We start from the raw sequence: 14113 nt of genomic DNA, 5'->3' as shown, positions 1-14113 counted from the left end.
TGGTTTATTTATTGAGATGACCAGCTACAGTTTTACAAACTGTTGTACTAAAATGGATAAATTGTAGTTGAAGCTTGTGATTACCTTACACTCATGATTACCTTACACTCATCCTTACTATTTGGAACCTATAAAACTTCAGTGACATTGAGCTACCAGTAAATATTCACCAATAGAGTAGATTTTTGGCACGAATGTTTTCTATATATATTGGAACAGAAATAGAAGGTAGGAGGTTCACATTTACAAATTGTAAAAATGAGCTGTACCCTACTAGGACATATCCACTGAGAAGAAGCATGTCAATAAAACATTTTACTTCATTCATTTCAAGTTGTATTAATCTATTTTTCTGAGAAAGTACCAATTTATTTCATTTGTAATTATTTCCAACAGCTTTTTGTCAAAAAATAAACTAAAAAGAGATAAAGATGTATGTTCAGAGAAGTCAATCCCGTAGGAATTTTCAAAATCTTTGGCATTTGATAACAAGTCTTTTTGGACATAATCAAACACTTTTTTCTTTGTCATCATCCTCTAGCATTGATTTACATTTAATTAATTTATCAGATTGAACTTAATGCACATTATACAATTGTTATTATAAACAAAAAATTTGCTAACAAAAATTTATAGTTAATCATTGACATAAAAAATAACATACCTTGCAAACCTCTCTCTAAATTCTTCTGTTTTCTAAAATCTAGTAGTATATATTTCAAATAGATCAAAGATTTTCACTAATGATTAAACTGATAGCTGTCGGCTATGAGACAGAAACTTAAACTAACAGGAATGAACAATAATATTGCTACTTTGTTAATAGACAGATATGTTTGGACTTTTTTCAAATATATGTCATTGGGCATATCTGGGTTAAATTTTTGTACCCATTGGTGAGGTTATAACTGTTTCTGAGCTCTGAGAAATTTCTTACTCCAGATAGCTAACAACTGTGCTCTTTTATGGAAAGTTTTGGAGCTGGCACACCTTTGTAACTCATCTTTCTTCCATTTCAATTGCAACATCTTTTTTTACAACAATGGGGAATCCCTATTTCAGGATCATGTGAGTTCATAATACACTTCCTTGAGCAGAGGATTCTTCAACTTTCTTGCTGAACATTAATCCTTATAAAAGATATATAGATGGCATCTTCATTATATGGAAGAGGAAGCCACTTCTCAAGGATAAGAAAACAGGGAAAACTACTACTGCTCCCTCAGTGTACACCTTAGAGCAGGGGTGGCCAACAGTTTTTGCCCCTGGCCAAATTGGAAAGAAAACTTTTTTCATGGGCCAAACCAGAGGCTGCCCTAGGAAGATTTTGAGATGGTGCACAATTTCATTGTGGTGTCACCCCATAGAGATTACAGATACATTTTTCACATTATCATGCTTTACCAACATTCTATGCTGTACTTAGGAGATTTGTAATGGACAATTAACTCTAAATGTACAGTGAGTTGTTGACCTTTTTTTTTCAGGCATCAGAATTTTTCATCGAGCTATTCGGACTTCAGTAGCTAATATTGAAAGATTAATTGCGGGCCACATAAATTCATTAGACAGGCTGTATGTTGGCCATGTCTGCCTTAGAGGATGATGATGATCTTATGCATCAACAAGCCATACTATTAAGAACAGCCATACAGTTGGAACTAATTAGGGATCTGGAGACCCTATAAATTTTTAAGATGGATATGAGGAGCATCTGTCTCAATTTCAAAAAAGAAAAAGACGGGCAAAAACCCCTCTTTTTCTTTTTTGAAGTTGAGACTGAAGAGGGGTGAAAGCCCGAAACGCATATCTGTATGAATTAAAAGTGGATGATAAAATTATTTGCCAAGTGTCGATAAATTCACCAAGTCGTGACATTGAATTAAAAGAAAAACCTGTTATGATGCTTCTCTGTAAGGCAGCAAGCATCCAATAATTGTTCATACTTCTGGCAGTATAATCAGTTTTAAATTTCAAATGTAATACAATCAATTTTTTAAAGAGTGTACTCCATGGTTTATCAAGCATTCCATTTTAGAATTCTGTTGTTCTTGAAGAAGGTCTTTGGGGTAGGCCAAAAATGTTTGAAATGTCTGGATTTTGTACTGCTGCACTGACTGTGAGGTTTGTGGATATGTTATATTTTTACATAAAAATAAATTGGCTTTAATCAACTGATTTTATTATTGTAACAAATTCACCACAAATTTGTGTAAATTCACATTTGTCAAGTACAATAAAAAACCAGTTTAATGGACTAATTTGGATAAGAAAGTGTCTGCTCAAGCCGAAAGTTCATTATATAATACAGTAGGTTTTCCAAATGTGTGTGTTAAAAAATTGACAAATTAGCTAGTTTATCTGTTTTTACTTATGTAGATAAGTTTGTAATTAAAATTAAGTATGAAAATTTAAATTTCACATAAATAGGTGGACAGTACATAATAACATTTATTGAGATTACATATACAATTATATTTACTAACACAATACAATACAACTTTATCAATGCAGGTACTTAAACTGCTGTCCATTACAATTTACACAGCTGTGAAGTCTACATTTTGTCATTTCATGCTTTGCCAAACATTTTTGCACATGTATCTTTGTGTAGTAATTTCTTGAAATGCATGTCTGATTAATTTTTAAACCATAGCCATAACCAAATTAAATATACACCATTGTTATAGTATAACCCTAACACAAACCCTATTCCACCTACTTTTGGTTCACCCTGTATTATTGCTTATCTAATCACTACAGTTGTGAGACTGTAATAAACGAGTATATGATCTAAATCAGAATAAACAAACAAACATTTTTAGAAAATACACTTTAATTGTATTTAACTAAATAAATAATGATCATAAAAAGAAACAAAATTTAAATTTGTCAAAAGCATAAAGATTTCCTATTTATTCGTCTTCAGATGATAATATATTGAGATGATGATACAGTAGAGCCTCGAAAACTCGGCACTCGATAACTCGGCCACACCCTGGCAGGGCAAAAATACCCTTAGATAATTAATTTTCATCATAGACAGCTTTATGCCTCATAGAGTATTTTTCTGAGGTCTGTCTTATCAAGTAAATTACTGTACACAGTGTATTCATTAATTTTCATTTTAATGTAGTAAAGGCTCTATGCCTTCATAAAGGACGTACTTTTCCTTTGTTTAAGGGTATTTGGGCAGTTTATTCTCTGTTGTATTCTCAAGCAAACAATACATACAAGTACAGTACAATATTTTCTGAGGAAACACTTATTCTTATCCTTTTTTAACCCCATTCCCGATAACTCGGCATTTTCACAAACTCGGCCACCCTTCGGTCCACATTAGGCCGAGTTTTCGAGGCTCTACTGTATAAAGTTAAGAGCAATGACTCTTGGACTGAAGGGGGAAAAAAATCTGTTAATTTAATTACACAGAAAAAAACATTAAAATTTTTTACATATGATATAAGGACTGGAAATTTTGTCCATTATATTGAGGTCCATTAAATCAAGTTTTACTGTAATGTATGATTTTCTTTTATTTGTAAAAATGCTTTTAATGTGATTGATAAAGTAGTTTTATCAGATGTTGCAAAGACAAAATATTCCTTTTTTTTATTTCCCTTTTGCAAAATATCTGTGTTGTTTTACTTTGAATCTCTCAATTTCCAACAATATACAAAACAGTATAGGATGCCATTTGAAACAAAAAGGTTGATAGCAAGTGTGCTGTGGTGAGCAGAGGAGAAAAATTTGCATATCAGAAGCACATTGTTAAGACAATGGCATTTGGTGCATAAGACAAGTGGTGCTTTTAGAAAAAAAATGGATGGTTTAAAAAAAATAATTGGGTATCAGCTAGCTGTACCAGCCAGCTGATACCCAATTATTTTTAAATTTAATCAAAGTATAATCAAAGTGTCAAGCAATATAATCAAGTTATATAATAAGTGTCAAGCGAATTAAATAAAAGCAAAGTATATAATAAGTGTCAAGCGAATTTAATCAAAGTGTCAAGCGATATACAATATATATGCGTAGAGCACCGGTCACAGGTTCCAGATAGTGTAACGTTAATCAAAGTATTTCATTGATTAAAACATATACAGTAGAGCGTCGTTTATCCGAATCAATTGGGGACTGGGGTTGTTCGGATAACTTATTTTTCGGATAACCAATTATGTACAAAAAAATATATTAATTTATCCCGTGTTGAAATTTTTCTCCGTTGCATGGCACTTTGCGTTGAATTTTCATCGATGTTAAGCCTAACGAAGNATCAATTATGTGAAAAAACAAAATGTGTAATCCCAGCATCATTGATGAAGAGATGCTCTTTATCCCTTCAAAGTTATGGAAGGTATAAGCTTCATCTCTGATCAATGATGCTGGGATCATATCATGTTCTTCCAGATAACTAACTGATTATAAATGATACTTACTCTTTCAAATCAATAATGCCATGAAGGTAAAATATATATAATCCAGAATTGTTTGTGTTATTTTTTATCTACTACTCCTTATTTTATTTATAATAAACCATTACAAATATGACTCAAAATCTGAACAGATGTTCATCATTTGCCATTCATTCCTATCAATATAATAAAAATTAGGAGGTACAGTACAGTACATCTAGGGATGGATCTAGGTTTTTCAGGGCCTAGAGCTTATTGAAATCCAATGAGGCCCCATGTTTTGTTGGTTTAAGAATCTTTACATTGATTACAATAAAACAAATAATAGTATAAATTATCATTATTATATTATTAATATTAACTAATTTTTACTATACACATTGGCGTACCGTAGTGGGGGCGGCCCGCCCCGGGCGGCACTTTTTAGGGGTCGGCAAAATTTCAGAATAAATAATAATAATATCTTGTAAAAATTTGAAACATCCTAATCTGTACTTGCATCGCGCCTACGATAGTGCTATCGTCAGGACAGTCCGGGAATCTCGCCGTCCGGGTGAAGAAGTAATTTTTTTTTTTTTTTTTTTTGCTTGTACGATTCATTCGCGTTTATATACACCACTAATATCCAATAGAATTATTTTAAACAGGTCGCTGCACTACCACCGAATATTTCATTGCTTGTTCTGTGACAAAACTGAATTTTGATCTTTTAAATTGAAATACCTAAATAAGGGGGCCGAAATTTTCCTTTGCCCCGGGCGGCTGACACCCACGGTACCACTGACTATACAATAGGTGCTCATTGTTAATGAAAAAGTATTAAAAATATATGATGATAATTCAATTTTTGCCCCCCTGAAAGCCTCCAACGCCTTGTGGGCGCTGGAGGCTTTCAGGGGGGCAGTAGAAGGCTCAGTGATTTAAATATGAGTTTTATTTCTTCTCATTGAAACATTCTTTGATCTCAGAAATAGGATATGGGTCACATCCTATCCATATAATAATGCATGTTTAAACATTATATTTGCAATAACTGTTTTTAAGATATGCAACAGATGGTAATGTAAAAAGGTAAGTTAAAAAATATGGGGGCACTAGATTTTTTATAATGTCAAAGTGGGCGGTGATCGAAATAAGTTTGAGAACCTGTGGTTTACAGCAACGCGAGAACGATCTGCCAAAGGGGGAATGCCTCCCGGGAGGTCTTTTATGGGTAACTGGCCCTATTTATCAATAGATATTACAAAAGTGTAGAAAACCCGAAAAATTCCACGTGACTAGCCCATTGGCGAGGCGTGAACCCACGACCAGTGTTCAGTGGTTTTATCCACTCCGCCACTGGTGAGCGCTCCGCAATTTAGGACTCAGCCGAGAGCGAACTAGATCAGTGATTTTCAACCAGTATGCCGCAAAAACTTTTGAAGGTTATTAAATCAATTATTTTCGAAAGAAGCCCAAAGAACAATAAGTATACATGTCAAAATTAAAACCTCTTTAAATTGATTATACGAGTTTTTAATTTTTATAATAAACTAGCTGCAAGGACCCGTTTCGCTGGGTTTTTATTTGTAATATAGTTTTTTTATATATATAANAAATATAAAAACAATAAAAAATTATATTTCAGAAGTTAATTTAGAATCAAAAACGTAAAATATTTGAGTAGCCGAAGACATAGCCAAAGATTACAGCGCCACAGCACTGGCGAAAATTTAAATTTGTCGACTGAAATTCCTTCGGATAAACGACGCTCTACTGTATATATATTTTCCCTGGGTTTATTACCTTGCAACAGGAAATAAGTGGGTAAAAACTGAAAGAAATATCTTAATTATTTGCACATTTTTGGAGCTATCAAAACAATTGATTAACTGTATTTATAGATTACAGCTACAAAATTTGAAATACAGTAGAGCATCAATTATGCGACCCCCAATTAACCGTCACATCAGTTAATCGACTGTTCTAGTCAGCAAATTTCAAATGCCTGCTAGTGATTTGGAACTATATTTGGCTATTGGAACTAAATATTTGGCTATATTTGATTGGAACTAAATATTTGGCTATATTGGAACTATATTTGGAACTAAATATTTGGCTATGTCTTGGCTACTTTAATATTATTTTTGTTGAATTTTTGTGTTTTAGCTGGCAACCACAGCTCGACCATAGAAGGGAGACCAGTATTTAAACAAGACTTAATTTTCTAATTATGAGTGATTGTTTGTTTTGTGAACAATAAAATAATTTTAAAATAATTTTTAATGATACAATAGCGATGATTATTATTTTTAAAAAAATTTGTTAGGCTTACCATCAATGAAAATTCAACGCAAAGTTGGTTAATAGCAATATACTAATATACTAATTACATGGGATATACTAATATACTATACTAATAATGAATTTTTTTCATTCTTTTTGGTTATTCGATTTTTTCAGTTATCCAACCAACCTGAGTGATCAATTTAGTTGGATAATCGATTCTCTAATGTAATTAGCTTTCATAGTTAACCCAGTTCAATGTTTTCCTATTCAGCTGTTACATTGTCATTCATGTCTGTTTAGATGATGTCAAAATCAGGATCTTGACTACCATCTTCTGGTTCAAATTTGCCATCTTCATTTCAAATTTTTCTAATTACCCTTCAACTGATAAGCTCTTGACTTATGAACTTGATCCTGACTTTCCCATGCTCAGTATTTGACTATATTAATATTTTATTAATTTTAATTATGTTTTTAGGAATTTTGGAATAGAAAGTTCTGTCTGACTTTAGACAGTTTGAAGAGGTAGAATTTTAGATAAATGTCTTCCCTATCATTTTAAACTTCATTATCGTATATAGTGCAGTACAACAATATATTTCTTATGCTTTCCAACTTAAGGTTTATTTTTAACAGCACCTTTATTCCCTGTGATTGAATTAAGGAAATTGATATATACAGTGTACTTTTTTCTAAAATGATTACTGCTAGTATGCATATATGGTGACTAAAAATGAAATTCTGTTTTAGGAAAAAATAACAATAACTAAAAACACTGTTAATTAATATTTATACTGTTTAATACTGTTAATTAGTTTTTCTTTATAAATTTGCACATTATGTTATAGCATTTATATTTTCTCCCCTATTTCTTGTTTTGGATTTAGTATCAGTTACTAAATAGTGCATTTTTGGTAATCATGTTATTACTTTTTCTTTTCATATTATCTTTTGTGCTTCTCTATACTTCATTTCTTAACATGAATATAGGAGTACAGTCAATTACCAGATGGTATTGTCTGTTTATTTAAAAATGGCTTCTGACAAAAGGGTCACCACTCTACTTGCTATTTATGTTGGCTCCAATCAGCCTACAGCATTCATTGTGGCCAATAGAGTAGCCTAATTCATTTTTATCTTGCCGGGCTTTTTGTTTGAACATATAAAATCTTTCCTATCAAATGACTGTTGGTTCTACATACTGACTATTAATATTACTTTTCCAGTTCTGTTATATATAACAGAAAGAAAGTATGGCAATTAGTCAAAAAATGACACCCTCCAGACTTTTACATTTTTGGACTCAGGAGCTTGAAACTTCTAGAAGTGCAAAAAAATTTAGGGTTTTTTTTTATTTTGTATGTATGGACGTTAGTGTGTCTGTGTGGCACAGTTTTGTTCACCCTCTTTCATGCTTAATAACTCCTCTGTTCTTTTGTTGAAAATTTCTGAAATTTTTCAGGGCAGTTTGTTTATTAGGAGAATTGATGCTATTAAATTTTAGTGATTAAAGGTCAAGGGGATGGGGAGATAAAGGGGGTAATGTGTATCTCCGAAAGGGTCAAACTTAATGACAATTTTACTCTTTATTAGCATTTACAACTTTTTATAAAACCCATTCCTACACTCAAAATTAAGCTTTTTGCCATTTTATAATGATTAAAAATATATAAAAAGGTTTTAATAGATATCGTAACAAATGGCCACCAAATGTTACTGGGAAAATTAAGCAACTTGTTGCTGGATTTTTTTATGCTATATGCCAGTATGACATACAGGTGCATTCTGGTTGAAAAAGGATTATAGATATATCCTTTTAATATGTCAAATATTTTAATAATGAGAATGAAATTTCACACGGAATCATTAAACAGTATTATATAATTCATGAAGGACAATTGTATAATGGAAAAGTGAAATTATAAATTTAGTACAATCAAGAGTCTCATTACAAGCAATTCAGAAACTTTTTTTAGAACACAGTGATATTACAACAGTTCTGGTCATCTTCAATAAGAAATAAAAACATTCATGAAAAGCAAGAGAAAAGGATATTACTCATTTACAAGTTAGTAAAATCCAAATGAGTAAATGACTTAGCACTTGTAAGCATGAAAAAATATATTATTAATCTAACATTCAGTTTGCATGAGGAAAGATCAACTTGTTAATCAACAATTTGAAAATATTCAATACAGTATTTGATAAAAAGTGAATATGCTAAAAGTCAGTCTGTTAATAAGAATGTTGTTTATTTCAAAACATTTTTGACAATAGAGAAGACAATAAATATTGAAAAATATTCTCTCTCAACAGTAAATTTAAAATAAATGAGTTTGAAGAAAGATTTACCAATTTTAGAAATGAATCATTAATGAAAATGTGTGTTATGGTAATTTATTTTATATTGGTGTTAAAAATGAAGAAAAATTTAGTTAGAATTAATTGATCTTGAATATACAGTCAACCCCCCTATAACACGGGTTCCTATAGTTCGGATTCCTATATCATGGCAAAAAAATTGCAACAGTATTCATATAAACACACTAAAAAAGACTTGTATAACACGGTAAAACATCATCGCCGACTCGTATCGCGACAGGATTGGTCGAATCTAGACCAATAGTGGATATTGTACAAACCATTGAGTTTAAACGAGCAGCAGACCTACCAAAAACCTTTTATTATTTAACGTCCATAAAAATTATATTTATATTAATGATGTCTCCAAAGTTCAGCGAATTTTTCGCAAAAAAAATAATTTATCAGGAAGCACACGAGTGCCATTCGATGACAAGCTCCATGACGAAAACAAGCTTAAGCAATGGCGTAGTCGAATGGTGCAAGCTTGGTAAGTAATCCTACAATTTTTTGTTTATAGCATAGTTTATATGGATTATTCCCAAAAAATTATACGTATTTTGGAAATGTTGAGTCAAATTAGTCTAGAATCGATTAATTTTATGGAAGAAACCTTTCAAACAGCTGTAGTCTGTAAACTGCATACATGCCGGGCTGTGATTGGCTGGACTTGTAGAAAATGGATTCATAAAAACCGAAACGTATCTACCGTGTTATAGGGGGGTCGACTGTAAATGTTTTGTTCAAGACAGCTTATGTTGAAAATGATCTTTTAACATTTTGTAAAAACTGAATTAAAGTTGAAAATTATTCTGATTTTACAACACTTGTCCTTCAAAATAATGTGTCTGTTTGGCAACATCACACTTGTAAACAGTTTTTTTCTAGGATGGAAAAATGTTGAAACAATGATAATTCATTCTTCGTGATTCATGCTTAAAAGATATATCAATTTGTATTATGCCACTGAGATGTTCATCAAACATTTCATTTGATATTATTGTATTTTGTAAAAAGAAAATTTGTTAAGTGTCTCTCTGATATTTATATTGAATAATAATTTTATTTGTAATTTAATGTTATTTAATTTCTTAGAAAAAAATTTTCCATCTTTTTTTATCTTATCAATCTTGGCCCACAAAGACAATCTTAACCTTGTATTCGGCCTGCTATTACTTTGGGTTAGCCATTCCTGTTTTAGAGTTTATTCTTAATGAACTTAGAGTTTGAATCTTTGAAGATGGCTGTTTGAATTCAAAAATATTAAGATGAGTTTTTATATATTCCGGCAAGACTAAAAATTCTGTAAATATGCAAAGAAAAGTAAATTTGTTAACAACATATGCTTCCTTTAATTAATTAAAAATCAATCAAGAATTACAATATGATATTTAGCAATGATATAAGACAATAGAAAATTATAAATTCTTTATCGAAATAGTTTGATTCAAATAGTAAAAGAATTAACTTAATATAAAGGTATCAACTCCATTATAGTTTTCTAATCATTTCATTAATACCAAAAAGAAACTGCAGCTGAAAATTAAGGTTAATGAGAATAGCTTGTTTTATTAATTAAGAAATCTAACTTGAATCCTCATTTAAAAAAAAAAAAAATGTGTGACTCCACAATGCTTTTTGGAGCTCAAATTTGATGCATCTTACAGTTTGCTAATATAGCTAAATTACATTTAAAATACTATATAACTTGTATAAATCAGTGCCATATTATGATATCAAAAAGAAGAGTAAGGAAATCAAGATAAATAACTCAGGTTTTTCACTGTTGCAACTGGAAATAAAAAATCTAATTATATACAAAAATAAATAAAGGCAATAATATGAAATTTTCAAGATTTTTTTTAAATAGATAAGATCAGTTAAAAAACCTTCTGTCACATTTCATTTATGGTATCCATCAATGATCCATCCACATTCAGTGGCATAACTAAGGAGGATCAAGATGGACATGTACCTGGATGTATCAAAATAAAGCTTTAGAATTAGAAACCTTTAGATTTTGTTTTTTTTTTTTTCTTGGAATTAACATTGAATCAGGTACCAGGTATGAAATTTACCTCAGTCCCAAAACAGTTCAATGTGTCTCTGCCCACATTATACAATGAGAATATTAATTTTGATCTTGATAATGCTTTATTCAAGTCTGATTAAATAAATTCTTTTTTGTTATGGGAAAATATGGTACACCATATTATGCAAAACAAATTGTTGTCAGAAATTGGAAAACAACAAATTTGTAGCTGGAAATGAGAATGTTAATAAATTGTAAAAAAAAATTATTTAGATTATTTTCAAGCATTGTACTGTAATATGGTGAAAAATTGTTATATTTAACCCCCTACCAGGTGTAATTAACCATAAAAGAATAAATGAATAATAATAGTGTATTCTAGCATATGCTTTAACATAATAACAACATATGAATTCATTTTTAAGCATGTTTCTTGAATATTATACGGAACTTTTTTCCATTAAAAAAATTCTTTAGATTTATTTCTGTTTAATATTGAAAATTTTATAAGATTTATCAACAAAATTAAATGGTTTTTAGATTTATTATGCATTATATATAATTAGGATCCTTGAAGTTTTTTCATTGTGAAAATAATTGTTCTTTAAAGTAAAAACTTTATTTTAAATAATTTTAATGAAATTAGAGTGCACTTTTATCTTTTATAAATATTTTAATGAAAAATTCTTTTCACTTTAAAATTGTTTGATGGAGGATTTAAAATAATTAAAATATAAAATAAAATCACTCTGTTTTTGATATGCATTTAATTTAAAATGAATACAGTTCATTTGAGTTATACACATTTCAAATAATTTTTATTTTTTCAAGATTAAAATTGAAAATTATTTGCACACATTTAACAATAATTAATATTAAATATAAATTAATGCATTTTCAAAAATTATTATTATAAATTTCTACTTCTTAAATGAAGATCTGTTATATTTCACGTTTTTAAATTTTCTGGACAAACTTTTTTTCTTGGAAGAACCTTTTAATAATGATAAGAAACTTGGAAGGTTTTTCTCCTCCAAATTTATTTCCATATCATTTGCTATATTTGGTGGAAAAGATAAGAAATTAGGTGCTGCATCTCTGCTGGCAAATAGATCTGTAACATAATCATGAAGAGGCGAAGGTATTAATGGTACAGTATTTGTTTGAAGTGACAACATCTCATCTGAAAATGCACTGGGTAGATTGGGGCTATGTACTGGATAAGATTGAATATCATTTTTGTTGAGACTTTCAGAAAAATCTTCAAATAGTTGATTGTCATTTCTGTTTAAAAAAAAATTGCCAGAGTCATCAGTGCTCTTGGGGTTGTTAAAAGGATCTGGATTGGATAATACTGATATGTCAATTGGAAGGAATTTTGGTTTCTCATTTGGAGCTTCCTGTTTTCCTTGGTCCAGATTTGAAACATCTATAACCAGAATCTGCTTATTGTCTTTCTTAGCCTCAGTTCTTTTATTTCTATAATTTTCAAATATTTTCTTAGATTTATTGTTATCCATTTTGTGAATTTGTTTAAAATCTTCTGAAGCATCTAATGATTTCAGTATTGGACTGCTTTCCATCCATTGAATGAAAAATGATTGAAAAATAATCATAATCCAGATGAAAATCTTTGGACAAATAATTTCCATTTCTGAAATAAATTCATCAATAATAAATTATAAAGTAAACTATTTAGAATAAATTCAACTGAAAAATTAATACTTCTTAAGTGCATATAAATTCTAAATTTATACAATCTAACTTTTTTGTAAGGGAAAAGAACAATTAATCAAAATTAACAATTACAGAATTATTGATTATAAAAATTATTTTATTGATTAATCTTGTAACAGAAAATATATACTTATCAAAAAATTAACTAAATATCTGTAAGCAGTGAGGTGACTTCATCCTAGTATCCATACATAAATGAAGTTAGCTTGATTTGGAAGAGCAAGCATATGATCAATTATGTGAAAAAACAAAATGTGTAATCCCAGCATCATTGATGAAGAGATGCTCTTTATCCCTTCAAAGTTATGGAAGGTATAAGCTTCATCTCTGATCAATGATGCTGGGATCATATCATGTTCTTCCAGATAACTAACTGATTATAAATGATACTTACTCTTTCAAATCAATAATGCCATGAAGGTAAAATATATATAATCCAGAATTGTTTGTGTTATTTTTTATCTACTACTCCTTATTTTATTTATAATAAACCATTACAAATATGACTCAAAATCTGAACAGATGTTCATCATTTGCCATTCATTCCTATCAATATAATAAAAATTAGGAGGTACAGTACAGTACATCTAGGGATGGATCTAGGTTTTTCAGGGCCTAGAGCTTATTGAAATCCAATGAGGCCCCATGTTTTGTTGGTTTAAGAATCTTTACATTGATTACAATAAAACAAATAATAGTATAAATTATCATTATTATATTATTAATATTAACTAATTTTTACTATACACATTGGCGTACCGTAGTGGGGGCGGCCCGCCCCGGGCGGCACTTTTTAGGGGTCGGCAAAATTTCAGAATAAATAATAATAATATCTTGTAAAAATTTGAAACATCCTAATCTGTACTTGCATCGCGCCTACGATAGTGCTATCGTCAGGACAGTCCGGGAATCTCGCCGTCCGGGTGAAGAAGTAATTTTTTTTTTTTTTTTTTTTTTTTACCACACCATCCATCCATCGCCAATCAAGACTTTTTCTACCCTTTCTATACTTCTAATAAAACATTTTCCTGTGCACTCTTATCCCGGTCTCTGTGCCATCTTGCACCATAGGTGGGACTAGATTGCAAATATTTATTTCTTTCGAAAAATTCCTTCTATAACCTATTAATTTCGTTCTATACAATTTTTTCGATGATTTTTTAAATCTAGAATAATTAAAGAGATGTTTTGACAATATTTTCTAATAGATTATTAATTATTGTAGCAAAACCCTAGCTCTTGCCCCACTTTCCCACAATTATTTTTACACAAATTTATTCAATAGAAATAGAAGGGTGTT

This window comes from Centruroides sculpturatus, unplaced genomic scaffold (genome assembly GCF_000671375.1).
Source record: "Centruroides sculpturatus isolate CEXI.00-Female unplaced genomic scaffold, Cexi_2.0 scaffold911, whole genome shotgun sequence".
NCBI classification, from domain to species: Eukaryota; Metazoa; Arthropoda; class Arachnida; order Scorpiones; family Buthidae; genus Centruroides; species Centruroides sculpturatus.
This window is presented reverse-complemented; position numbering follows the sequence as displayed.